A 26,552-nucleotide genomic window follows, 5' to 3' on the forward strand; every position below is an offset into this window, starting at 1 on the left:
AGCAGGAGGCACAAGCAAGTCTAAAGATCTTATAGCAAGAATGAAAGCTTTTGAAAAGATCACGGTATACTCTCTAACCATTTACAAGGCTTTTTTTTTGGTTATCCTTCTTTAATGGAATACATCATCTAATGTACTTCTCAATTACGTCATCATGGTATAGTACAGATAACAATTGAGGGGACTGAAGAAATACAACCATTACAGTAAGTGCTCAATTACTATGAGCTGAGCTGTTTTCGTTTTGCTACCTATAGAGGCTGTGGGGGTGGGTGAGGGATAAAGTCTGTAATTGGGAAAGGAGCTGATGGGCTCACATTCCAGTAATTAGGCTTTGGAGGCAAAACACACATACATGTCCTATGTCGACTCCTGACCACATGATTTCTGCTGTTAGCAGTTCTTTCCACACAAACTAGTCTTGCTTCTTACTTCCTCTACCCTGCAAGACACTCTGTTAACTGCCAACTGCAGATGAATGCACTTTTTGCTTGGTGTAAATGCTGAGAAATAAGCACTCTTCTCTAAGACCCTCCACTGATTACCACCCCTAGTTATCACTCATTCTGAATTAGTTCCTAATGTGGTAGGATCGCCAATCTTCCCGGTAGGTGCCACTAAGCAGTCTTCAGCAGTCATTCATACTTAAAAGTATGGAAAGACCAGAGGAGGGGACAGACTTGTGGGCACCATGGCCCTCAGTGGGTGCTGCCTAAGTACTGGAATGCTAACCACCAAGGAAAAGAAGGATGATGGGGAGGCAGGAAAGAACACAGACTACTGGTTGCTTCTCTGGCAGCACCTGGTCCATGTGAGGACAACGTACGAATGATAACAACTTGGGATACCCAACAAGCACACAAAGTGCCTGTGGCTCAGTTGACTGGCATTCCTTGAAGGATGTTTTGACCCCACTGCCATGAACATCGTTTCTTCGGCATGTCAAAGAAACTGGTAATATCATTTGAGAGAAAAAGTCCAATTTAAGTGCTATATTACTAGAAAAATAAGAGGAGATAAACAGAGCTGGAACTTGTCACCCTAATATAACATGGCAGTTTATAATCCTTTCATCAGCAGAGCTGTTGAAATCAACCAGTCAGTAAAAGGAATGCCACTGGGCGCCTGGGTGGCTCAGTTGGTTAAGCGACTGCCTTCGGCTCAGGTCATGATCCTGGAGTCCCGGGATCGAGTCCCGCATCGGGCTCCCTGCTCAGCAGGGGGTCTGCTTCTCCCTCTGCCCTCTTCCCTCTCGTGCTCTCTGTCTCTCATTCTCTCTGTCTCAAATAAATAATAAAATAAAATCTTTAAAAAAAAAAAAAAAGGAATGCCACTGTGATATAATGGCTTCAAATACTCTATTATTAGGTTATAGGAGAATTTCTTGGGCACATTACATTTACTCAAAAGAGTTAGCAAATGGAACCAAGCCAATTATTTTTCCAATTATCTTTTAAAAGCCAAGAATTTCCATTTAGCAGTTACTTTTGACTTCCAAAAAAGAATCTGATATTTACAGAGGGCTCAAAAGGGTGTGAAAATCAATTTAACTAAAACTCCCTAGTTCATGCATTCATTTTAGGTAAAATTATTAGTTCAGAAATATTTTTACCTATTTAATGCTTCCTTTAATATACCTTTAAAAAAACAGAATACATAAAAGAATTTTTTTTCTACATATGGTGAGACAGGCCTACATTTTCCAATTTCACCTAAAAGATTTTCATTATGAAATATCATACATTCAAGTTATAAAATATATACAGTCAAAAGAATAACCTAAATAAAGAAGAATACTGCTGTAACTTAGAAGCCTTCTTGAGTCTGTCCCTGATCACATTCCTCTTCCACCCCTAGTGGTAACCACCATCTTGATGTTTACACTTTAGTTTTACCACCTATGTATGTATCCATAATGATAATATTTTACTTAATTTTGTCTCTAAACTTTTGACTTGCTTCTTTAATTCAATGTTATATTGAATTATATATATATAAGAATAATTCACATTAATGCATGAAGCTATAGTAATTCACTTTTCACTGCCATATAGTATTCAATTTATATAGCCATTAAAAGAAACAAAACTGTCATTATTCACAGATATGACTTTATATATAGAAAATCCAAAGACCCTACAAATAAATTATTAGAATAATGTAAACATAGCAACATTGAAGATACACAGTCAATATTTTAAAAAACAAACAACTGCTTTTAGAACCCTTGAACTCTGCTGGTGGGAATGTAAAATGGTGTGTAGCTGTTAAAGAAAAAAGTATGGTGGTTCCTAAAAGAATTTTAGACAGAATACCAAATAATCTACCAAGTCCACCTCTGGATATATACCCCAAAGAACTGAAAGCAAGTTCTCAAAGAGATGTTTGTATACTCACCTTCACAGTAGTATTTATTCACAATAGCCAAAAAGTGGAAGCAACTCAAATGTCCATCAAAAGATGTACGGATAAAACAAAACGTGGCATATACATACAACAGAATATCATTCAGCCTTAAAAAGGGAAAGAAATTCTGACACGTACTACAACATGAACAAACCTTGAGAATGTTAAAGTAAATAAACCAGTCATAAACCCCAAATACTTCTATGATTCAACTTCTATGAGGCACCTAGAGTAGCCATCAGATTCATATAGACAGAAAGTAGAAGGGTCGTTCCCACGGACTGGGGTAGGGAGGAATGGGGAGGTGTTTAATGGGAACAGTTTTCATTGTGCAAGATCGAAGAGTTCTGTGAATGTACTTAACGCTAATGAATTGTATGTTTAGAAATGTGTAAAGATGGTTTAAAAAGATGAACCATTTCTATATATATGAAGAATTAGAAATAGGATTAAAAGTTACCTTTTATTACACTATCAAAAATAACAAATTCTTAGGAATAAATCTAAAAGAAATACAAGAGTTCTACACTGAACACTTCATAAAACATTTTTGAGGAAAGTTAAAAGAAATAAATTCAGGGATGTATTTATCAGGTTTGTAAACTACAAGACTTATAAAAATGTCAATTCTCCTGATCAATGCAATCCTAATCAAAATCTCAACAGTTTTTTATGTGGAAGCTAACAAGTCAATTTAAAGTGTGTATAAAAATGCAAAGGGCAAAGAATAAACAAGACATTCTCAAAGAAAACCACCAAGTTGGGAGAACCGAATTTGTTGACAGTCTTTTTTAAATTGTAGTAGCGTAAAATTTGCCATCCTAACCATTTTTAAGTGTACAGTTCAAGTATTAAGTATGTTCACACTGTTGGGCAGTCAATCTCCAGAATTATTTTTGTCTTGCAAAACTGGAACTATGCTCATTAAAAAACATGTCCCCATTCCCTCCTCCACTCAGCTCCCAGCAACCACCCTTCTGTCTTCTACCTCTGTGAGTTTGACTACTCTAGGTACCTCAGACAAGTGGAATTATACAGTGTTTGTGACTGACTTATTTCACTTTGCATAATGTCCCCAAGTCATTTAGCATTCTTTTTAAACAAAGTGGCTTATATGTTTGAGAATATTCCAAATTAATGCAGATTTTTCCAGGAAAAGGTCCATATTTAAAGTTTATTCATGTGTATGCAACGTATCTGGGAAAAGGGGAACTGGTATGAAGGACTGGAATACAGGTACAGGTCGACAATCTATGGCAAACTGAGTCTTATAAAACTTACATATTCTATTTGCAGATATTAAAAGTGGAATAGGACACAAGTTCTGAAGTCTCAGCTTAGTAATCAGGAAACAGATTCTTTTTATTTGAATTTATTGTACGGTACACCCTAACTCTGAACTAAAAAATTAAAGGTTATGAAAAGAATGCTACAAGCAAAACCACAGTTCTAAAAGTATAAATTTTAAAAAATGCTGCTCTTCAGATACATGTGAAAACGATGCAGAACAGCAGGACTTGGGTTTCAGACATCATTCAACACCTGTGTTCTGAATTTCCTAGTATCTCTAAGGGATAGGCAGCCTGTCATTCAAGGACAAAAACTACAGAAATATAAACAATATAAAAAGATTTCTTCATAATTAAGTATGTAGTCAAAACATCAATAGGATGGCACTCTTTTCACTGTCACTCTCTAGACATAGTGCTGTCCAATAGAACTTTCTCACAATTATGGAAATGTCTTATTTGTGCTGGCCACATGCGGCTGTTAAGCCCTTGAAATGTGGCTCATGCCAACTAAGGAGCTAAAGTTTTCATTTTGTTTAATATTAATGTAAATCAATACACATGGCTAGCGGCATACACAGTTCTAGATGGTCTATTTAAAAAAATCAACCAAGGAATCAGAATTATGTTTTTTCATTTAAAAAAAATATTTTATTCATTTATTTGAGAGAGAGAGAGCACGAGCAGGGGGAGGGGAGGAGGGAGAAGCAGGCTCCCCGCCGAACAGGGAGCCCGATGTGGGGCTGGATCCCAGGACCCTGGGATCATGACTGAGCCGAAGGCAGATGCTTAACCGACTGAGCCACCCAGGTGCCCTATGTTTTTCCTTTTAATATAACTCTGCCAGGATCCTTTTTTGTTCAGTGTAATCTTTTTTCACTTTAATAACACTGACATCACAAGACATTCGACTAAACACATAAAAAGATGAGCTAAAACCTAATTCTTCCTTGTCTTCAGTAATCAACATTCCATTTATACAACAATATGCACAGTAGTGAGCTTTTTACTAAGATACACTGATGTTCAACTTCAGTCTCAGAATCTGACCAAATACTCTGTATTCAGCTTTAGCTTAACCCTTTTGAAGGCTGAATGCCAAACCCTACACCTAAACACCAATTCAGGAGTCCCAGAACCTGTAATGATAGAGGTACTATCATATCCTACCATTTTAGCAACATTATCCAATTCAAAAAGGCATACCATTAGGAGTATATCTTAATCTGTTTCAAATCGAGGTAAACATTCTAGATGTAACTTGGGGTGAAAAATTTCATGTAACATGAATGTTCTACCAGTCTAATATAAATGATTACTACAAGAGTAAAAAATGCTACATTTTAAAAGCTATTCATTTTGTGTACAACAATGTTTGCAAATATTTCAGGTAAATTTAAATTGGGAAACTGACAGTAAAAAAAAATTGAATATGTAGGATATCTTTAGGAAAAATACAATTTCCTTTTTGAAATGATAAATGTTTATACAGACGTACATACTAATATCAAGTAAATAATGTAAACTGGATTATATCTTAATCCTAACCTTTAAAGAAATGCTTGGTATACTAACATGCATAGCATTAAAGTGAGTTTTAGGAACCATGTTTAATTTTTAGCTATTTCATTCCCTTTCGGGCATGAGTCTTTAAGGAAAAACACTAACAGGAATTTTTCACTTCCTGTGAAGACGAATTAAAAACCAAGTATCATCTTGTGCCTAAAATTTCACCAGGAGAGGGGCGCCTGGGTGGCTCAGTCATCAAGCGTCTGCCTTCCGCTCCGGTCGTGATCCCAGGGTCCTGGGATCAAGCCCCGCATCAGGCTCTCTGCTCGTTGGGAAGCCTGCCTCTCCTTCCCCCACCCCCCCTGCTTGTGTTCCCTCTCTCGCTGTGTCTCTCTTAGTCAAATAAATAAATAAAATCTTTAAAAAAAATTTCACCAGGAGAAAAAAAAACCCTCCAAAATCATATATATTCAAGATAAATCATCTTTGATCCACACACCATAAAGAATATAAAGTTCATGAAAAGTAAAGAAAAAGTTCATTTTGTTCACACCAATAAACTTAAAAACATGCATTCTATTATAATACTTTAAGAAGATCATTCCTTATGACTGAATCTATGGAGGCTAAATAAATTTTTTCTTGTATCCCAAAACCCTATTCTAGGATAGTGATAGAAGCCATCAGGCCTCGCAATGATTTTAATACTAAGCCATTTGACTCTCAGCCAAAAGATATATCAAGTATACTTTTAGTTTTAATTCAAATCTCCCCAAGCTTGGTTATCTTAAGAACTTGAGTTTAAACTTTAAATGTAATTCTGAATTACTTTTCAAATATTTGGTATGAAATAAAATGAACTGATTCATACATAACATCAAGTTCCAAAACTGAGTTAATAAGGACTTTTGGGCATGAGCCCAGGCAAATCACAAGTAGAAAGACTTGTTTACCATCGAGTTGAGTGGCCAGAAGGCTCTGTGAAGTGCCACATTTAGAACCCTCCCCCCGACGCTGAGTGGGCAAGGAGTCACCGCACCTCTATAAATGTCAAGGAACCATGGTTCTTCGCGAGGTGCTTTCAGTAATACCACTCGTCTTGCTATATCTGATCTTTAGCAGCTAATTAAAAACAGGCCTCACTGAGGAACTTGACTGTCAGCAAGAAGAGGACTGAGCAGAACGATGGAGGGAAAAGGAAGAAGAGTCACAAAGTGCGAACAGTTGTGACGAGGGGAGAGATGTCCAGAATGGTCAGGTTAGTGTTACTGCTGGAAGCCTTCATTGGGCTTTTTTCATTTATGTTTCTTGACTTATAGCCAACCCCCCCCCCCCAACACACACATACAGACAGACACAGATACACACATGTACAAAGAAAGGTACAATCATACGATTCCAGGAAGCCAGGACACTTTTTGTCTAAAGTTTATTACAGGTTAAATTAGGTGGTAAGCACAGTTTTCCATCACATAAACCACCTTATGTGCCAACACAAGTTCTTTCTGTGGGTGATGCTGTCCACACCCTCACCAGGGACCTCATCAAGCAATCCCCAGAGTTCAGTTTAGTTCCACAAACCAAGAGGATCTGTGTTAGAAAGTTGCTTGGCAACAGCTGAAGTTATACCGGACACACCTAAGTCAGAGAGACATTTTTAGACCGGCCCCTCACTCTCCTCTTCTCAGCTGCCCCAGGAGAATGCACAAAGACATCTACTCATGCAAAGATGGATGGTGTTCGGAGATGACAGGGAGTACCACACACTGCCAGACATGGCCTCCATGTTACTCTGACTCAATCACTTCAGTCAATCACTAGAGCCATCTTTATGCTCTCAATAAGGTCACACTGTTTCTCTTTCTGCCAGACATGAAGAGAAAGTGTTTGAAGAAGACCTCTACTGCAACTAAATCCACTAGGGCAACCATGACGGTGAAGTGGAGCAAACCCCGTGAGGCTCCCTGCAAGATGCACACAGAAGGCTAGACCACTTGTCCTCCCTCCTCCTGGGAGAAGAGAACTGGTCAAGCACCCAACTTCCTCTGGGCAGTGAACAAAAGAAAGTAGCTGGCAATGTACTAAAGAACGTGACTTAAACAAGATTCTTCCCTGTAGTATGTCAATCTAGTTTTTCTGCAGAAACTGAAGATTTTTTTTTTAAAGATTTTTTAAAATTTATTTATTTGACAGACAGATAGCACAAGTAGGCAGAGCGGCAGACAGAGGGAAAGGGAGAAGCAGGCTCTCTGCTGAGCAGGGAGCCCAATGTGGGGCTCGATCCCAGGACCCCGGGATCATGACCTGAGCTGAAGGCAGCCGCTTAACCGACTGAGCCACCCAGGTGCCCCGAAACTGAAGATTTTTAAGAAGATCCTTTAAAAATGGTCTACCATGATCTGTGTCTGTTCACAAGTTAGTTTCCAGTTAGAAGAAAAGCTTTATTCATCACACAGTCATGGACACACTGTTCCCATTAGCAGTCTGTATAACCCCGTTCTTGGTAGCATATTTGTGCTATTCCTGAAGGCAGTGCCAAATACCCAAAACAAGCTAACAGTACCTGCCCTGTTATGGTTCACAAGGGTATGATTATTGCAATCTGAAAGATCTTTTTTTCAAAAAAAGCAAGTTTGCCTGAAAGAAAATGAACTACGTAAATAGTAAAACAAGTTTGGAATGATGCTCCATATGTACAGGAAATATTCTAAGAGCATAAGCTTATTCACAAAACCCTTACTGCATGGTGTTCTGTGTGCCAAGTTCAATGCTAGGCACTTCCACATATCATCTCTTCATTTCACATTTCTAAAGATAATGACTGAAATCTGGGTCATCTCAAAGCTCCTACACATTAATGACATACCTAAACCATAGATTTTTTTTTTCACAAAGGAAAAACTGGCAAATTGTGTACATTATCACATGGTCCACCAACAAACTCACCAACAGCCCCTCAGCCACCAAGATGAGCTCAACCCCTATTTCATAGGGCAAATAAAAACCATCATATACAGGAATGCCCTCAACTTTCTGCCACCAGATGGTCAGAAAGAACCTTCCTCCATCTCCATCTTTGTTTTTTCCTTCTGCCTTCCTTCTGGTTACAGGAGCCTGACCTGGTAGGCAAGCTCTCTGCCAGTGCCCATCTCAAGAATCTATGTCATCAATCATCCAGTCTCTTGGGCAGCTTCTCCCTCTCTATACCCTTCCATTGATATGAACATATTCAACATTTCCCATCTAAAAACCAAGAAAGAAAACAACAATGCATTCACTCACTCATCCTTTTCTATACCCACATCCCTTTCTTCTCCCTCTTCTTAGAGGCAGGGCTTCCTGAAAAAGTTGCTGCACTCACCTCCCATCCCTCACTCACCCACTGCAATCTGGTCTTCTCTACGGCTCAGTGAACTGCTCTTAACAAGGTCATCTACATCCTCTTAATTGTGAAATCCTATCAGTGACATCAATTCTTCTCTTGCATGCTCAGCTGCATTTGATGTAACTGACCACTCCTTCTATTTTGACATGCTCTCTTCTCCTTGACTTCTGAAACATCACATTCTATTTTCCTCCTCTTTCTGCCTGTTCCTTTTCAAACCCATTCTAGGTAGACCTCCTCTTCCCAGGCAATCTGCTCCAATCCCATGGCTTCATTTATTCACTCCTAGCTCTATGGCACAAAGACAAACCCAGCTGCTAAGCCAGGACACTCTTCACATCTGATCAATGACCAAGACCTGTGAGTCTCATGAAACTGTCCCTCCTTCCAGTCAGCATCCTGCTCACCGCTCACCTGTGTTATTGCAGTGGTGGCCTCTATGATCTCCTTACCTCCTTCCAATCCACCTTCACCTTGCAGGTGGCAATCTTTTAGAAAAGAACATTTGAACATGTTTCTCTCCTTATTACATCATTCACAAAATAAAGCATTGATACAGCATGGCAGAGATTATTATTAGCTGCCTACCCCAACATCATTTTTTCCTTTCTACTTAAGAACCCTGATTTTCAGCTGGGCACACCACCATCCCAAATAAAAGATTACATTTCCCAGCCTCCCTTGCAATTATTTGTGCCAAAGCTGTGATTAAATGGAAGTGAAAGATTTCCAGGAAGTCTCTGTGAAAGCGCAAGGGCATGGCCTCCTCCTTCCTGCTGTTTAGAACAGAGACATGCTGACTAGAATTCATTCAAGCAGCCATCTGGGACCATAAGGAGATATGTTAAGGATGGCAAGAGTGGCAAGACAGAGAAGCCTAGGTTCTTGATGAGCACCATGCTGCCATACTAGCTCTGGATTGCCTCTCTCTAGATTTGTTATTCTGAGTTTCACTATTAAATGTAGCTGACTCTAATCTTAACTGGAAGACATGGTTTGCAATGTGCTTAATGATCTGACCCTTTGTGCCTTGCACTTTCTCCTCTCCTATTCTCCAACATGCTGTACTCCAGGAACATGGAGCAGTGGGCTCTCTAACGTCCCGTATCTGTTGAGTGTAGGCCCCTGCATTTCTGCCCCCTCATGCAACTTCACTTCACCGATGGTCTTCCCTTTATCCTCCACATCTCAGTTCAGACCAGCAATTCTCAGGCTTTATGAGCTATCAGGCATGGACTCTGTTTCAGAAAAGTGAAAATACCACCCCACCCCACCCCCACAAAAAAAAAACACAAAAAACTTTTTGCATATGATTTACCTCACTCCTGTGGGATTTCATTCAGTGAATATAAAAATAATCTCGGGCACCTGGGTGGCTCAGTTGGTTGAGTGACTGCCTTCGGCCCAGGTCATGATCCTGGAGTCCCAGGATCGAGTCCCGCATCAGGCTCCCTGCTCGGCGGGGAGTCTGCTTCTCCCTCTGACCCTCCTGCCTCTCATGCTGTCTCTCATTCTCTCTCTCTCAAATAAATAAATAAAATCTTTTAAAAAAATAAAAAAGATTTAAAAATAATCTTTATAGGAGATGCTGTATTTCCCAATGAAAGTTAATATGCAAATAAAGCAAAAAATAAACTCTCTCCACTGAATTTCAATGAGAAGTCTTCTGTTTGGCTTGAGTAAGAAACTGACACTGATACAGTTGAGAAGGTTACATGCATCCATCTTTAACTGCCATTCTATTCTGACTTTTCTTTTTTATGAAAAACCTCAACTCTCTCCAAGGCAAGTTCTCACAGCCTGCTCTGCCAGCTGAATGGAGGCTTGTAATAGAAACACCTAAATTCTCCAAGACTCTGAGAACTCAGTGGCTCATAGTATTTCCCTTGTCTTCAAAGGTCAATAAGGTTGTCTTTGGTGCTGCATCACTCATGCAGGATCATGCCATCTTCAATGCAAAGCTCAGAGACGCAGAAGGAGAGTCACAGTGATATGTGGCACTCGCCCTCCTCTGCAGCAACAGGACTGGAAGTGCTGGATGGCATCACAGATATTATCTGTGCACAGAGCACCAAGACACTTCTCTTCCAACACAAGTTTGCGTGGCTTCTTGGTAACTTTATCATTTTAAAAACATTTTCAGAAGGGATTCACAGTAATTCTTCTCTTAGGGCACCAGCGGGCACATAAGGGATGAAAACCAGTAGTTGGCTGCCCTGAGAAATGTCTCAAATTGCAAGGACATGATGTAGCCGGTGTTTCCTCCATGACCTGACTCAAATCATTGTAATAAACAACAATTCCAGCGTGAATGGGACCATCTGACAAAGACTATTGCAGAACTGAATGGGGCTGTACAGGACAGTGGCTGAGAGCACAGGCTCTAATGCCAGGCCACTTGGGTCTGAATCTTAGACTCCACTGTTTATTATGGCAAGTAATTTAGCTGCTCTCAGCCTTTTTCATCTGCTTCATTGATTTGTTATGAGGATAAATGAGATAATGCAGGTAAAGTGCCGAGCAAAGTGTATGGCCCATAGGAAGAGCATAAATGTTGACTGGCATTATCCCACTGATTCAGACACTCTCTACTCCTACCCCACGTTTTAACACTTCTGAGACGAGGATGCAGCATATATTCATTGGATCTTACAATCAATTGGTTGCACTATTTGTCTTTTTTAGTGGTACACAAAAGGTGCAGCTTGCACCCAATGGCACAAATTTGATAGAATATGGTATTGAATTTCTCTTTCTGCTCCAAATCACAAACCAGCTTAATGATCTCCCAGCTATGGGTCTCACCCGAAGTCTCACTCCAGTCATTTGTAATTTAAGAATAGTTTAAGACAAGAGTCAAAAACCATAGCCTTTGGGACAATCAGGTCTGCCACCTTTTCTCATAAATTATTACTGGAACACAGCCACTCTATTAGTTTACAAATCTGTGGCTGCTTTCATGCTACTGTGGCTAAGCTGAGTAATCGTGACAGAAAATGCATAGCCAACAAAGTCTAAGATATTTACTATCTGGCGCTTTACAGAAAGGATCTGCCAAACCCTGTTTTCAGACAATCTTCTGAGGTGAGAAAAATCCAAGTTTTAATAATATTTCTGCTTTTTTAGACTTTGCTTCTCCTAAAATGGCTCCATACTCCCTGACAACTTCCCCGGATGGCCAGAGAGGTAGGATCTCCTTTAGGCTATGCTGGCTCTGTGCTTCCACTGGCAAGAACACCACCGCCTAACAATCCCCCAGGTTTTTTATCTCCTATTTGTCCGGCAAAGCAAAAGCAAGGATATGTCATTGGTAGCAGAACTCAGGCAATTTTCAAAACAAAAGAAAGAAAACCTCAGATTAAAAAAGTCTTTTACCACTTATATGAAGTGGTTAGAGTAGTTAAATTTATAGAGCCAGAAAACAAAATGGTGGTTGCCATGAGCTGAGGGAAGGAGAGAATGGGTGTTACTGTTTAATGGGTATAGAATTTCAGTTTTACAAGATGAAAAAGTTGTGGAGATTGGTTGCACAATCATGTGAATATACTTAACACTACTGAAGCATATACTTAGAAATGATCAAGATAAAAGATTTTAAAAAATGATCAAGATAAATGGTATATTTTATGTGTACTTTATAACTAAAAGCATTAAAAAAAATTTTAAGTGTTTTAGGTAGGTGTTTATGTGTGGGCACACATGTATGCCCCATCAAGGTGTCTAAGGACCACAGAGCAAAGATCTCACTTCCTTTAAAAGCCTTTTATGACCCTCATGCCCCCAGGAGTGGATCTGGCACAACCCCTACTTCTAGCTTCAAGTACTACCAGCTTCTATGGTAGCAATTATTACACTGTCTCCAAACTGTCCATTTAATCCTCCATATGTGTCCATGACTGTAAACTCCCCGAGGACAGGAACTGCCGTGGGATGCTCCCCCCACCATATCTGTCACCTTTAGTTATCCAGCTTATTGGTGGCACTCACATATTTGAGTAAGTAAGTGAGTAAATGAATGGAGCAAATGTGGATTAATATTAATAAATTAAATGAAACCTGTTCTTTGGAATTTTTTTCTACTCAAATGCTAAGTTTAAAACAAAAGTAGTTTAACCACTAATTAGAAACCAGATTACAAACACCTATTATCTTAATTCAAGAAAAAAGTACTGGATCAGCATACATTATATATAAGTTTGATAAAGAAAACCTAAATCTAAGACTTTGCATAAAAAAATGTTTAAAGGCCATGTTAGTGTAGTAATTATAAAACGATCCCTCTGTGATAAGCAAACAGAATGATCACATAATAAACATTATAAACTGAACCTGAAAAAGTACATTTCCTAAGAAAGTTCTTTTGTCTTCTTCTGCTTATGAATTATAAAAGCACAAGGAAAACTATCAAATCAAGGACATGTTTTAATTTTGCTATTAATAATATCAGCTCCTACTGATATTATTTAAAAACCCTACTGGGTTTTTAAAAATTATTTTTAATTATTCTAAAGTAAATATTACCTAAAACTGTGGACAGGAAAACATGAGGACAATTTTTCCAGTGGTAGACAGAATCAGCTGTCCTATTCATACACTGAATCCTCATGTCCAAAGGCAAAAAATTTTAACAGGGGGGAAGCAAACAGGTCCTTTCAAAGAATAAATCAGAAATCTTGGCACCAGCACTGTTCTCTAAATAATTACTCTCATCAGCACCAACCCAGTAACTCATGTTCAGTATCCTTCAATACAATCTGCTACCTCAGTTACTCGTGTCAATCTTAGTAAAAATCTCAGCAAGAACTATTACCAGGAGCCAAAATCATAAAAGTCACTCATTTTCACCCTAAGTCTCATGTTGCCCAAACTTAAATATCATGTGTTTTTGTTACAACTTAAATATCATGCGTTTTTGTTACAAGTTAAATATCATGCGTTTTTGTTACAACTTAAATATCATGCGTTTTTGTTACAACTTAAATATCATGCGTTTTTGTTACAACGCATGATACTTAAGTTTGGACAACATGAGACTTAGGGTGAAAATGAGTGACTTTTATGATTTTGGCTCCTGGTAATAGTTCTTGCTGAGATTTTTACTAAGATTGACACGAGTAACTGCGGTAGCAGATTGTATTGAAGGATACTGAGCATGAGTTACTGGGTTGGTGCTGATGAGAGTAATTGTTTAGAGAACAGTGCTGGTGCCAAGATTTCTGATTTATTCTTTGAAAGGACTGTTTGCTTCCCAAACTTAAATATCATGTGTTTTTGTTATATAAAGATAAGAATCGGGGGGTGGGGGGTTAGCCTGGTGATGGGTATTAAAGAGGGCACGTTCTGCATGGAGCACTGGGTGTTAATACGCAAACAGTGAATCATGGAACACTACATCAAAACTAATGATGTAATGTATGGTGACTAACATAATAAAAAAAAGATAAGAATCATAGCAATTGCTGCAAATAAAAGGATAGTTCTATATTAAATACTTCAAGCAACAATACAAATAGCCAATGGAAAAATTCAACCTAATAAATAAAAATTTAAAGATATTTTTCATATTCACCAGCAAATATTTTTTACAGCAATAATATTCAATGTTTTAATACCTGTAGTGAAACTGACAATAAAATAGATGCAGATCTTTACTCAATATTAATTTAGAGGCCTTTCCTGCTTCTGCCTACCCTATCTAAAATAGTACCTCTACTGCTTATTCTCTGTACCCTTTCCCATCTTTATTTTTCTTCATATCACTTACCACTATTGGAAATTACATTATATATCCTTTATCGTCCACTCCTCCACTAGATTGTAAACTAGAAACTAGATGAGGGTAGGGCTTTGTCAATATGGTCTCCTAAAACACAGTTGACACTCAAAAAATTGTTGTTGAACCAATAAATTAATATGAATGGGAGCAAACTGGTATATATACTCTTTCTGGAAAGCAATTTGAAATATGTAACAAGAAACTTTAAAAAGTTCATATCCTCTGAAAAAAACATTTCTTGTTACTCTTCGAAATAATTCAGAGATGCAAAGATGTATAAGTATATTCATCACAGGATTTTTAAATTTAAATTCAATTAATTAACACATGGTATATTATTAGTTTCAGAGGTAGAGTTCAGTGATTTATCAGTTGCAAATAACACCCAGTGCTCATTTTATCACATGCCCTCCTTAATGCCCATCACCCAGTTACCCCTACCCCCCTCTCCCCTCTAGCAACCCTCAGTTTGTTTCCTAGAGTTAAGAATCTCTTATGGTTTGTCTCCCTCTCTGATTTCTTATTTTATTTTTTCCCTCCCTTTCCCTATGCTCTTCTGTTTTGTTTCTCAAATTCCACGAGTGAAATCATATAATAACTCTTTCTCTGACTTATTTCACTTAGCATAATACCCTCTAGTTCCATCCACATAGTTGCAGATGGTAAGATTCCATTTTTTTTTGATGGCTGAGTAATATTCCATTGTGTGTGTGTGTGTATGTGTGTGTACACCACATCTTCTTTATCCACTCATCTGTAGATGGACATCTGGGCTCTTTCCATAGTTTGGCTATTGTGGACATTGCTGCTATAAACACTGGGATGCATGTGCCCCTTCAGATCACTATATTTATATCCTTTGGGTAGATACCTAGCAGTGCCAATTCCTGAATTGTAGGATTGCTCTATTTCTAACTTTTTGAGGAACCACCACACTGTTTTCCAGAGTGGCAGCACCAGTTTGCATTCCCACCAGCAGTGTAAGAGGCTTCTCCTTTCTCAGCATCCTCACCAACATTTGTTGTTTCCTGACTTACTAATTGTAGCCATTCTGACCAGTGTAAGGTGGTATCCCATTGTGGTTTTGATTTGTATTTCCCTGATGTCGAGTGATGTTAAGCATTTTTTCACAGGTCTGTTGGTCATTTGTATGTCTTCTTTGAAGAAATGTCTATTCATGTCTTCTGTCCACTTCTTGACTAGATTGTTTTTTTCAGTGTTGAGTTTGATAAGTTCTTTATAGATCTTGGATACTAGCCCTTCATCTGATAAGACATTTGCAAATACCTTCTCCCATTCTGAAGGTTGCCTTTTGGTTTTGTCAACTTTCCTTTGCTGTGCAAAAGCTTTTCATCTTGATAAAGTCCCAAAAATTCATTTTTGGTTGTTTCCCTTGCTTTGGAAACGTGTCTAGCAAGAAGTTGCTGTGGCTGAGGGCAAAGAGATTACTATACTACCTATGTTCTCCTCTAGGATTTTGATGGATTCCTGTCTCACATTTAGGTCTTTCATTTTGAATTTATTTCTGTGTATGGTGTAAGAGAATGGTCCACATTCTCCTACACGTGACGTCCAATATTCCCAATACCAAATTTTGAGGAGACTGTCTTTTTTCCATTGGATATTCTTTCTTGCTTTGTTGATGATTAGTTAACTATAGGGTTGAGGGTCCATTTCTGGGTTCTCTATTCTATTCCATTGATCTATGTGTCTGTTTTTGTGCCAGTACCATACTGTCTTGATGATCACAGCTTTGTAATATAGTTTGAAGTTCAGAATTGTGATGCCACCAGCTTTGGTTTTCTTTTTCAACTTTCCTTTGGCTATTCGGGGTCTTTTCTGGTTCCATACAAATTTTAGGATTATTTGTTCCAGCTCTGTGAAAAAAGTTGATGGTATTTTGATAGAGATTGCACTGAATGTGTAGATTGCTCTAGGTAGCACAGATATTTGAACAATATTTGTTCTTCCAATCCATGGGCATGGAATATTTTTCCATTTCTGTCTTCCTCAATTTCTTTCGTAAGTGTTCTATAGTTTTCAGAGTACAGATCCTTTACCTCTTTGGTTAGGTTTATTCCTAGGTATCTTATGGTTTTTGGTGCAATTGTAAATGGGATCGATTCCTTGATTTCTTTCTTTTCTGCCTCATCATTAGTGTATAGAAATGCAGCTGATTTCTGTGCATTGATTTTTATATCCTGCCACTTTGTTGAATTCCTATATGTGTTCTAGAAATTTTGGAGTGGAGTCTTTTAGGTTTTCCACATAGAGTATCATGTCATCTGTGAAAAGTGAGAGTTTGACTTCTTCTTTGCCTATTTGGATGCCTTTTATTTCTTTTTGCTGTCTGATTGCTGAGGCTAGGGACTTCTAGGCTATGTTGAACAACAGTGGTGAGAGTGGACATCCTGGTTGTGTTCCTGACCTTAAGGGAAAAGCTCTCAGTTTTATCCCATTGACTGCCTTATTTGTTGGCATATAGTTGCTCATAATATGTTCTTTTAATTGTATTTCTTTGATGTTGATTGTGATCCTTCCTCTTTCATTCATGATTTTATTAATTTGGGTCTTTTCTCTTTTCTTTTTGATAAGTCTGGCCAGGGGTTTATCGATCTTACTAATTCTTTCAAAGAACTGGTTCCTAGTTTCCTTGATCTGTTCCCATTTTTTTTTTATTTCTATATCATTGATTTCTGCTCTAATCTTTATTATTTCTCCTCTCCTGTTGGATTTAGGCTTTATGTGCTGTTCTTTCTCCAGCTCCTTTAGGTATAAGGTTAGGTTGTGTATTTGAGGCTTTTGTTTCTTGAGAAAGGCTTGTATTGCTATGTACTTCCCTCTTAGGACCACCTTTGCTGCATCCCAAAGGTTTTGAACAGTTGTGTTTTCATTCTCATTTGTTTCCATGAGTTTTTTTCATTTTTCTTTAATTTCTTGGTTGACCCATTCATTCTCTAGTAGGATGCTCTTTAATCTCCATGTATTTGAGTTCTTTCTAAATTTCCTCTTATGACTGAGTTCAAGTTTCAAAGCACTGTGGTCTGAAAATATGCAGGGAATGATCCCAATCTTTTGGTACCAGTTGAGACCTGATTTGTGATCCAGTACATCATCTATTCTGGAGAATGTTCCATGTGCACTCGAGAAGAATGTGTATTCTGTTGCTTTATGATGGAATGTTCTGAATATATCTGTGAAGTCCATCTAGTCCAGTCTGTCATTCAAAGCCCTTGTTTCCTTGTTGATCTGCTTAGATGATCTGTCTATTGCAGTGAGTGCAGTGTTAAAGTCCCCTACTATTATTGTATTATTATCAATGTGTTTTTTTAAACTTTGTTATTAATTGCTTTACATAACTGCTGTTCCCAAGTTAGGGGTATAAATATTTACAATTGTTGTATCTTCTTGTTGGATAGACCCTTTAATTATGATATCATGTCCCTCTTCATCTCTTAATACAGTCTTCAGTTCAAAATCTAATTTGTCTGATATAAGGATTGCTACCCCAGCTTTCTTTTGATGTCCATTATTAGCATGATATCCCCTCACTTTCAATCTGGAGGTGTCTTTGGGTCTAAAATGGTCTCTTCTAGATAGCATATCAGGGTCTTGTTTTTTTATCCAATCTGATACCCTGTGTCTTTTGATTGGAGCATTTAGCCCATTTACGTTCACAGTGATTATCAAATATTAATTTAGTGCTATTTTATCATCTGTAAAGTCACTGTTTCTGTATATTGTCTCTTTTCTGGGGCTTTGTTACTTTTGGGCTTGCTCTTCACTCAAAGGATCCCCTTTAATAGTTCTTGCAGGGCTGGTTTAGTGATCACAAATTCTTTTAGTTTCTGTTTGTCCTGGAAGCTCTTTATTTCTCCTTCTATTCTGAATGACAGCCTTGATGGATAAAGTATCCTTGGCTGCATATTTTTCCTCATCTAGCACCTTGAATATATCATGCCAGTCCTTTCTGGTCTGCCAGGTCTCTGTGGATAGGTCTGCTGCCAATCTAATGTTTCTACCCCTGTAGGTTAAGGACCTCTTGTCCTGAGCTGTTTTCAGGATTTTCTCTTTATCCCTGAAATTTGAAGGCTTCACTATTATATGTCAAGGTGTTGACCCATTTTTATTGATATCTGGGGCGGGGTTCACTGTGCCTCCTGGACTTGACTGCCTGTTTCCTTCCCCAGATTAAGGAAGTTCTCAGCTATAATCTGTTCAAATAAACCTTCAACCCTTCTCTCTTTCCTCTTCCTCTGGAACCCCAACTTTTCTAATATTGTTTCGCTTTATGGTATCGTTGATCTCTCAAATTCTCCCTTCATGATCCAGTAGTGTTTATCTTTCTTCTTCTCAGCTTCTTTATTCTCCATCATTTTGTCTTCTATATCATTGACTCTCTCTTCTGCCTCATTTATCCTTGCAGTTAAAGCCTCCATTTTTTTATTGCATCTCAGTAATAGCCTTTTTTATTTCAACCTGATTAGATTTTAGTTCTTTTATTTCTCCAGTAGGGGATTCTGTAGTGTCTCCTATACTTTTTTTTAAGCCCAGCTAGTATTTTTATAATTGTTTTGAATTCTAGCTCCGATATCTTAACTTATATCCATATTGATTAAATTCCTGGCAGTGAGTACTGCCTCTTGTTCTTTTAGTGTGAGTTCTTCTGTCTTGTCATTATGTCCAGAAAAAAAAAGATGAAAGAGAGAAAATACAAAAATACCAACAATGACACCAGAAAAATATACACTAAACAAATGAGAACAGAAACCCCCCTCTCCCCCAAGAAGAGAGAGAATAAAATCAAACAGAAGGTGAACAGAACAATAAACTAGATCCTGGGTCTATTTTGGCCTGTTTGTTAAAAGAAACTAGATTTCAAAATAGGAAAGAAAGACACAAAAATAAAGTTGAATACAGTGAAAGGAAGCCAAAAATGAAAAATATATAAAATGTAAATGTAAAAATAAAAATTAAAAGACTTAAAAAAAAGAATTGATAAAATAGCTGAAAAGGAAAAAAATTTAAAAATGAAAGACTAAAGAATCATAAGGAAACGCCATGAATGCTATGTACTGTTTTCCCCAAGAGCTGGAGTTCTGCAGTTCTCTCACAGGTAAACTTGGTATTAGCCAGATGTTCCTGCTGGTCTTCTCAGGGAGGGGCCTGTTGCGCTGATTCTCAGGTGTCTTTGCTTGGGTGGAATTGCACTACCCTTGCCAGGTGGCTGGGCTCAGTGTAAGCGGCTCTGGATTGCTCTATGTGACTTCGGTTCCCTGAAGGCTTTCAGCACCAGTTTGGAGGATGAAAATGGCAGCACCCTGATCTCTAGCCCCAGAACTGAAAGTTTGCACCCCCCACTCTTCAGGCACCCTCACAGAAAAGCAGTCAATCGCTCTTGTCTCCCTGGTTTCTGATCGAACTCTTCACTTAGCCTGTGACTGAGCATTTTTATCTCAGGCAGGGGACCTCATTTTGAATCTCCAAACTTTACAGACTCCTGCGGTACTCACCCGCACCGCTCCTCCTAGGGGAGGCGGCGGGGAGGAGGTGGGGGGGTGGGTCTTCCTGCAGTTCTGTTGCTTCCTGGGCCCCTGCTCAGAGAGCGGCTGGCCGACCATGCAGTGGTTTGAGGTTTATGGCAACACCGAGCAGAAAGCTGGTGCCTGGACTTGCTGTTTTCAGCTGCCTTCCCTGCTCCAATGCTTGGGAACTCTGCCACACTCAGACACCCCCTTCTGTTTTGTGACCCGGGGGTTCCTGAGACCCTGCTGTCCCACCTGGGATTCCACCCTTGCTTCCTGAGCACCTTTCAGGCAGACTTCTAAAAGTTCCAATTTTTGATCTGCTGCTTATAACACCTTCCAATACCCGGCTTAAGGAGGCTCCCTCCCTTGTGGTTTATCTTCCAGTATATCACCTCAGATTCACATCTCTGCACCTCCTAACCTTGCAAAAAATGGTCGCTTTTCTATCTGTAGAATTGCAGCAATTCTTTTCTCAGATCTCCAGTTGATTTCACAGGTGTTCAGAATGATTTGATAACTATCTAGCTGAATTCCAGGGACCAGATGAAATTGGGGTTCCCCACTCCTCCACCATCTTAACTCACCCAGGATTTTTATACTGGAGAAAATTAGCATCAACCTACATGTCCAACTATTGGAGAATCTCTAGAAAGAACACAAACTGATACAACTGTACAAACACCCAACCCTCTGGCTCCTGTCAACTGTTTCTACTAATATATTTCCTTTAAGTGATGAGTTTGGGTCATTATTTCCCACCATCAAAAAAAAATAAGAAAAAACATCTGATTTCCAAAGTGGAAAAAGCTTTGCTCGATGACAGATGATCAAAGAACAAATCCTAATGGTCGTCAGCCATCCTTCCTACTATTTCACTTAAGCTTTGACAATCCAATGCCAGCAACATTCTGCAAAGCTTCCCCAGCTCACTGAATTTGACACCCTGCAATGAACACACACACACACCCCTTTAGGTACCTACAGTTCCACACAGTATGAGAATGGGCACCTGATTCCTTTAATAACTATGACAGTCCGCTGAGATGAGGCCAACCGCTCACATACATCTTGAGTTTAGTAGATAAAAAGTCTATAAAAGTGGATGGAGTTGCTGGTTAAATACAATTCCACATATACCCTAAGGGCTTTCACTATGTGGATCTTCAATAAAACTCAAACAGAAATGGTACAGCTAATCATCTTCATTATGGAGGACATTATGTTGTTTATTCTCACTGGCTTGACAGAGTACAGACCTCCTGCCATCCTAAAGGTTAAATAAGCAAGTTACAGAATTTTAGAAAGGAATTATGTCTGTAATCTTAATATAATTCTGTTGTTTTTACTGTACCCAGGATAGCACCTGATATCTACAAAGTACTTAATAAATATTTGTTGAATGTACAACAATAACAAACATTTACCGAGTCTTTATCAGAGTGTCTGGCATATAGTAAATACTTTACTTGCATTTTCAATAATCCTCACTAAAATCCTGCTTTTTATGTCTATTTTATATGAGTAAGGAAATTGAGGCTTAACACAGTTAAATAACCTGTCCAATGTTATGTGGCTGCAAAGTAATGAAGCTAGGATTTAAAACTCTGGAGTCACAGGGCACCTGGGTGGCTCAGTCGTTAAGCGTCTGCCTTTGGCTCAGGTCATGATCGCAGGGTCCGGGGATCAAGCCCCGCATCGGGCTCCCTGCTCAGCAGGAAGCCTGCTTCTCCCTCTCCCACTCCCCCTGCTTGTGTTCCCTCTCTTGCTGTGTCTCTGTCAAATAAATAAAATCTTAAAAAAAAATAAAAATAAAACTCTGGAGTCTGTGTTCTTGACTTCACTGCCATTGCTGCTAAACTGGGGGGGAAAAGTGTTAATACACTGTAAGAGAATAAATTCAGTATACACATGTAGTTGGTTTTGTAATGGTGGAATATATTAGCGACTGACACTGAGTATGAGGTAACTAACTGCTCAGATACCTGTTGACTGAGCATATGATTGAGAATATTATAGCCCAAGATCATGAGATTAGATATTTTAAACTATGAAAGTTTGCTCAATACACATCATCAATATATAGAAACTAAACTACAAGGTCAGTTAGCCCTGATAAAAGTAGCTAAAAACAAAAACAAAATAGCAAAAATTAAATGTAGCCATTTCTGTAATGGTGACCAAGAACTTTAAGTAGTCTGAATTTCCTATGTAATTTGGAGTTTAGGATATAAGAACTTAAGGAACAGCCACCTCTTACCTGCCTCATAAAAAGAGATTCCAACTGCCTACTATAAGGCTAAGGACCTCCCATCTCCTGTATTTTCCATCATCTTAGCTCAGCCAAATCGATCCCTCCTGACAATGAAATGCAGACCTGATCTCTATACAAGGTAAGTCTTCCTTGTCTACCTACATCTCTCACTCATTTCCATTCTTACTCTCCAGCAGTACTATAAAAACTGTAGTTCACAGAGCACTTTCCACTCTCTTGTGCCTTTGGGCCTTTAAACCTGAAATGTCCACCTGACTTTTTGGGCAAATGCTTACTTATACTTCAAGCCTCGGTTCTAACATCACCTCTATCCCTAATTTCCCAACTCCCCAGCTGCTCCTTCTCCTTTTACACTTGGTACAAATACCAGAAACCCATTTATTCAAAACATTCTGGAGAGGTTTAAATTTTATTTTTAATTTAAAAAATAAGTCTAATCATAGCATCATGAAAAAGTTTTAAATACATAAACTATATCAACTTTTTGTTCATTCATTCACAAAGATCTTTTCCTTAGATAGGGTATGGATTTGCTGATCAGGAGTATATCATCTTATGTAAACCACACCAAAAATATACCATCTGTGATTTCCAGTTTCAATTCTTCAAAGTGGACCAAGAACATAGTCATCTGTAAAACAGTCTTCATGCAAAGATCATTCTAGATTTATGCAATTTTCAACTCAATTTTCATAAATATTTTAAACCCACTTCATTAGTTTACAAAAAAGTTAATTACATTATGCCATTATAACAAATATAACTAGTATGAACAAGTCTGGGAATAAACAAATTATGTTTTAGTGAACAAACTATTCTACTGAGACAACTTACAATAAAGAGTAGACCCAGGTATTCAAAGAAAATGGAGAATCAGTTAATTTCTCTAGTTGATTAGGTGGAAGCCAGTTAGTGAAGTGTCTTCAGAACTACCCTCATAGCCAATAATTATTCCATTGTACTATAAACATATCTTTGTGCCAACATCTCCCCACTAAATCAAAAATTCCAAACCAATTTGCTGCTGCATGCCTGTGTTGTTGATTCCTTTAGCCCTCAAGGCAGCTGGACAGAACCTGAGGTAGCAAAAGTGCACCCCTCCCAGCTAAACAACCTCTTATATTTATCCCATTAATTTTCTATGTATATCACTACACAGGAGAGGTTGGGAAGCATTATACAAAATTGTAAGCTCATTAAAAGAAGTGACTGTCTTTTTTTACTTCCAATAATTAAAATAGTACATGTTTGTTAACTCTGTATAATAAAAGTAATGAATAAAAGAGACTTTAATAGCCTCATGTAGTGCTACAGGTAAACCCAACAAAGACTTCAGCCAGGGAGATGTGACTGCTAAGGGTAAGCCTGGGCCAGGAAAGCAGCAATAGGAAGTTAATCTTTAAATTATCTCACTTATGTATGCATTTATGTTTTTTCTCTCCCACTAGAATGAAGTTCAATGAGTGTTAGGTCCTTGTCTATCTTGTTCACTTGTATCCCAGTGCCTGGATCAATGCCCACCACACAGTAGCTCTTCAGTAAGTATTTGTTAAATGTTTTGCTGGGAGAACATCAAAGAGAAGTGAAGGTACTTTAAGCTCTAAGGAAAGGAGTGGAGCCTACTCAACAGTTCTACTCAAGGTATGGAAATATGATGGGAAAGCTATGCTTTTAAGACTTCCAAGTCTTTGACTGATGGCAACTGGTGATTGTTCTATAACACAACGTAGTGGTTAAGGGTCTGAGCTTGGACAGAGCTGGACCTAAATTCTGGTTCTGCCACTCATCATTAGCTTAGTAAAGTTATGTGGACAACTCAATCCCTCTTACTCTCAAGGAGCTTTCCATTGTGAAACAAAGATAATAGTGAGCTCCCAGAGTTGTGTGAGGATCATGTAAAGAGCTGAGAACAATGGTTGGCACGTTAGTGCTGAATAAATGTTTGCCATTATTCTTTTTTTTTTTTTTTTAGATTTTATTTATTTGACAGAGAGAGACACAGCGAGAGAGGGAACACAAGCAGGGGGAGTGGGAGAGGGAGAAGCAGGCTTCCCGCCGAGCAGGGAGCCCGATGTGGGGCTCGATCCCAGGACCCCGGGATCATGACCTGAGCCGAAGGCAGACGCTTAACGACTGAGCCACCCAGGCGCCCTGCCATTATTATTTCTATTGTTATTATTTTAATATTGCTATTATATTACTGATAAGCACATAAAGAACACCACATTCTGTGCTCTAGAGATTCTATACTTCCTGAAGAGCTCCATTACTGTACCTAAGGGATACCAAAGAACCAGGTTGTTGGACTACCTGGTTCACATCAGGGTTCTTCCTCTTAGGCAAGTTACTAACTCTGAACTTCTGTTTCCTCTTTTGTAAAATGAGCATAACAGTGGCCTCTCTTCCAGGTCTATTGTGAATATTAAATGAGATCACAAACATAAAGGATTCAGTACAATATATAAGCACCCAACACTGATGATAAATATTAGCCATACAGAGCTTTGCCTATATAGGTTTTTATGATTTTTTATTTTATTTTATTTGACAGAGCAAGCGAGCGAGAGCAGGAACACAAGCAGGGGGAGTGGGAGAGGGAGAAGCAGACTTCCCGCCGAGCAGGGAGCCCGATGTATTTTTTTAAAATGAAAAATGCTTAAAGCTTCAATTCATTAAAAAATAAAAACTTGGGCGCCTGGGTGGCTCAGTTGGTTAAGCATCTGCTTTTGGCTCAGGTCATGATCCCAGGGTCCTGGGATACAGTCCCACATTGGGCTCCCTGCTCAGCAAGGAGTCTGCTTTTCTCTCTCCCTCTGCTGCTCTCTCTTTCTCTGTCAAATAAATAAAATCTTTTAAAAAAAAAACAAAAAACAAAAAACTTTTGGGTTGGTGTTTCTTTCATGCGCTTTTGAAAGAACAGAAAACTTTCCAATTGCCTGAAGGCTTTAGGACTATGTACAATGAAGACACTTATCTTAAGCATGCCCATCTATAAATAGAAATCTTTGTTTAATGGTTTACTTCCGTCATTTTCCATATTTAGTCTAGTAGGTACCCCTCTGTCATTTCCATGTTTCTTCTCAGCTATCTTTTATTTATTTTCCGTTTTAAGCTTGGGATAAAAATTCCATCAGCACTTTCAGAAATTATTTTGTACTTTTGACTCAGCAGGAAGTTTAAAAATAGTATATAGGTAAAAAACCCAGCTTGAATAGCTATATAACGTTTCTAGTTAAAAACAGTGTTTCTTTGCAACTTTTCTATAAGTCAAACTAATCTAAAATTAAAAAGTTATTTAAAACACATATTATAGGGGTGCCTGGGTGGCTCAGTCGTTAAGTGTCTGCCTTAGCTCAGGTCATGATCCCAGGGTCCTAGGATCGAGTCACATCAGGCTCCCTGCTCGGCGGGAAGCCAGCTTCTCCCTCTCCCCCTGCTTGTGTTCCCTCTCTCACTATGCCTCTGTCAAATAAATAAAATTAAAAAAAACATATTATAAATCACTTCTCACTTACTCAATTCTTACGTATTTACTTATAGCATTGTTTTTAGTTTTGCTATCTTTGCCTCTTAAAGTCCCATACCTACTGACCTCCCATTAAAAACTATAGCAACTTCCAAAATGCTGAAAAGATATAAAATGGTAATACTCTCATTACAGCTGTGTACTTTAAACCCAGTAAACTAAAGAGATGACAATAAAAGAATTAGCAGAAAACTCAAATGACAATAACAAGAAACAAACAAAAAACAGGGTAGTTACAGATAGCAAGTGATCCCATGAAGTAGGAGGTAACTATGAAGAGAAGGTGCCCACTAAAACTTAACTGTAATCTACAATTTTTTATAGAAATTCTAGGAAGTTCCAAGACTTTGGGGTATTTTTTAACTGCAAAGGGCAAAAGTAATATATACAGGCAGAGGGAGCTAAGAGGGTGGCGTAGTAGGACCCTAGGCTTGCCTTGTCACTCATACACAGATAACTATCAACTCATTCTAGGTACCCAAGGAATCGACCTGAGGACTGTAGAACAAACTGCACAACTAGAGGGAGGGAAAAGACCACATCAAGGAAGGTAGGAAGTACAGAGACATTGTTTGGGGAAGAAATGAATCTCAGGTCCTGCAGACAGGAGGGAGCCCTGGTTGCAGAGCAAGGCAAAAGAGTGGAATGCACAGGGGAATGCACAAGGAAAACACTTCCCCAAAGGCACTGGCTGGGAAAATGAGAGGGGCTGAGTTTCTGATTTTTGTGTTTTGCAACCAGCGTGGCTCAAAGAGTGGAGTTTTGGAGATTCGTGGCCTTGGCTGGGATAGCAACTTAAGGGCACTGACCTACTCCTGGAGAGAAGGCAGGCCAGCAACCCTGGGGCATACTGCATGATCT

The 26,552-nt window shown here is 38.7% G+C and overlaps 1 protein-coding gene across 6 annotated transcripts in view; it reads right to left on the bottom strand.

Moving 5' to 3' along the window:
• Positions 1 to 26,552, bottom strand: part of UGP2 (UDP-glucose pyrophosphorylase 2) — a 72,907-nt gene that overhangs the window by 12,559 nt on the left and 33,796 nt on the right. The gene's annotated exons all lie outside the window — the stretch shown is intronic.

This window comes from Neomonachus schauinslandi, chromosome 10, assembly GCF_002201575.2.
Source record: "Neomonachus schauinslandi chromosome 10, ASM220157v2, whole genome shotgun sequence".
NCBI lineage: Eukaryota > Metazoa > Chordata > Mammalia > Carnivora > Phocidae > Neomonachus > Neomonachus schauinslandi.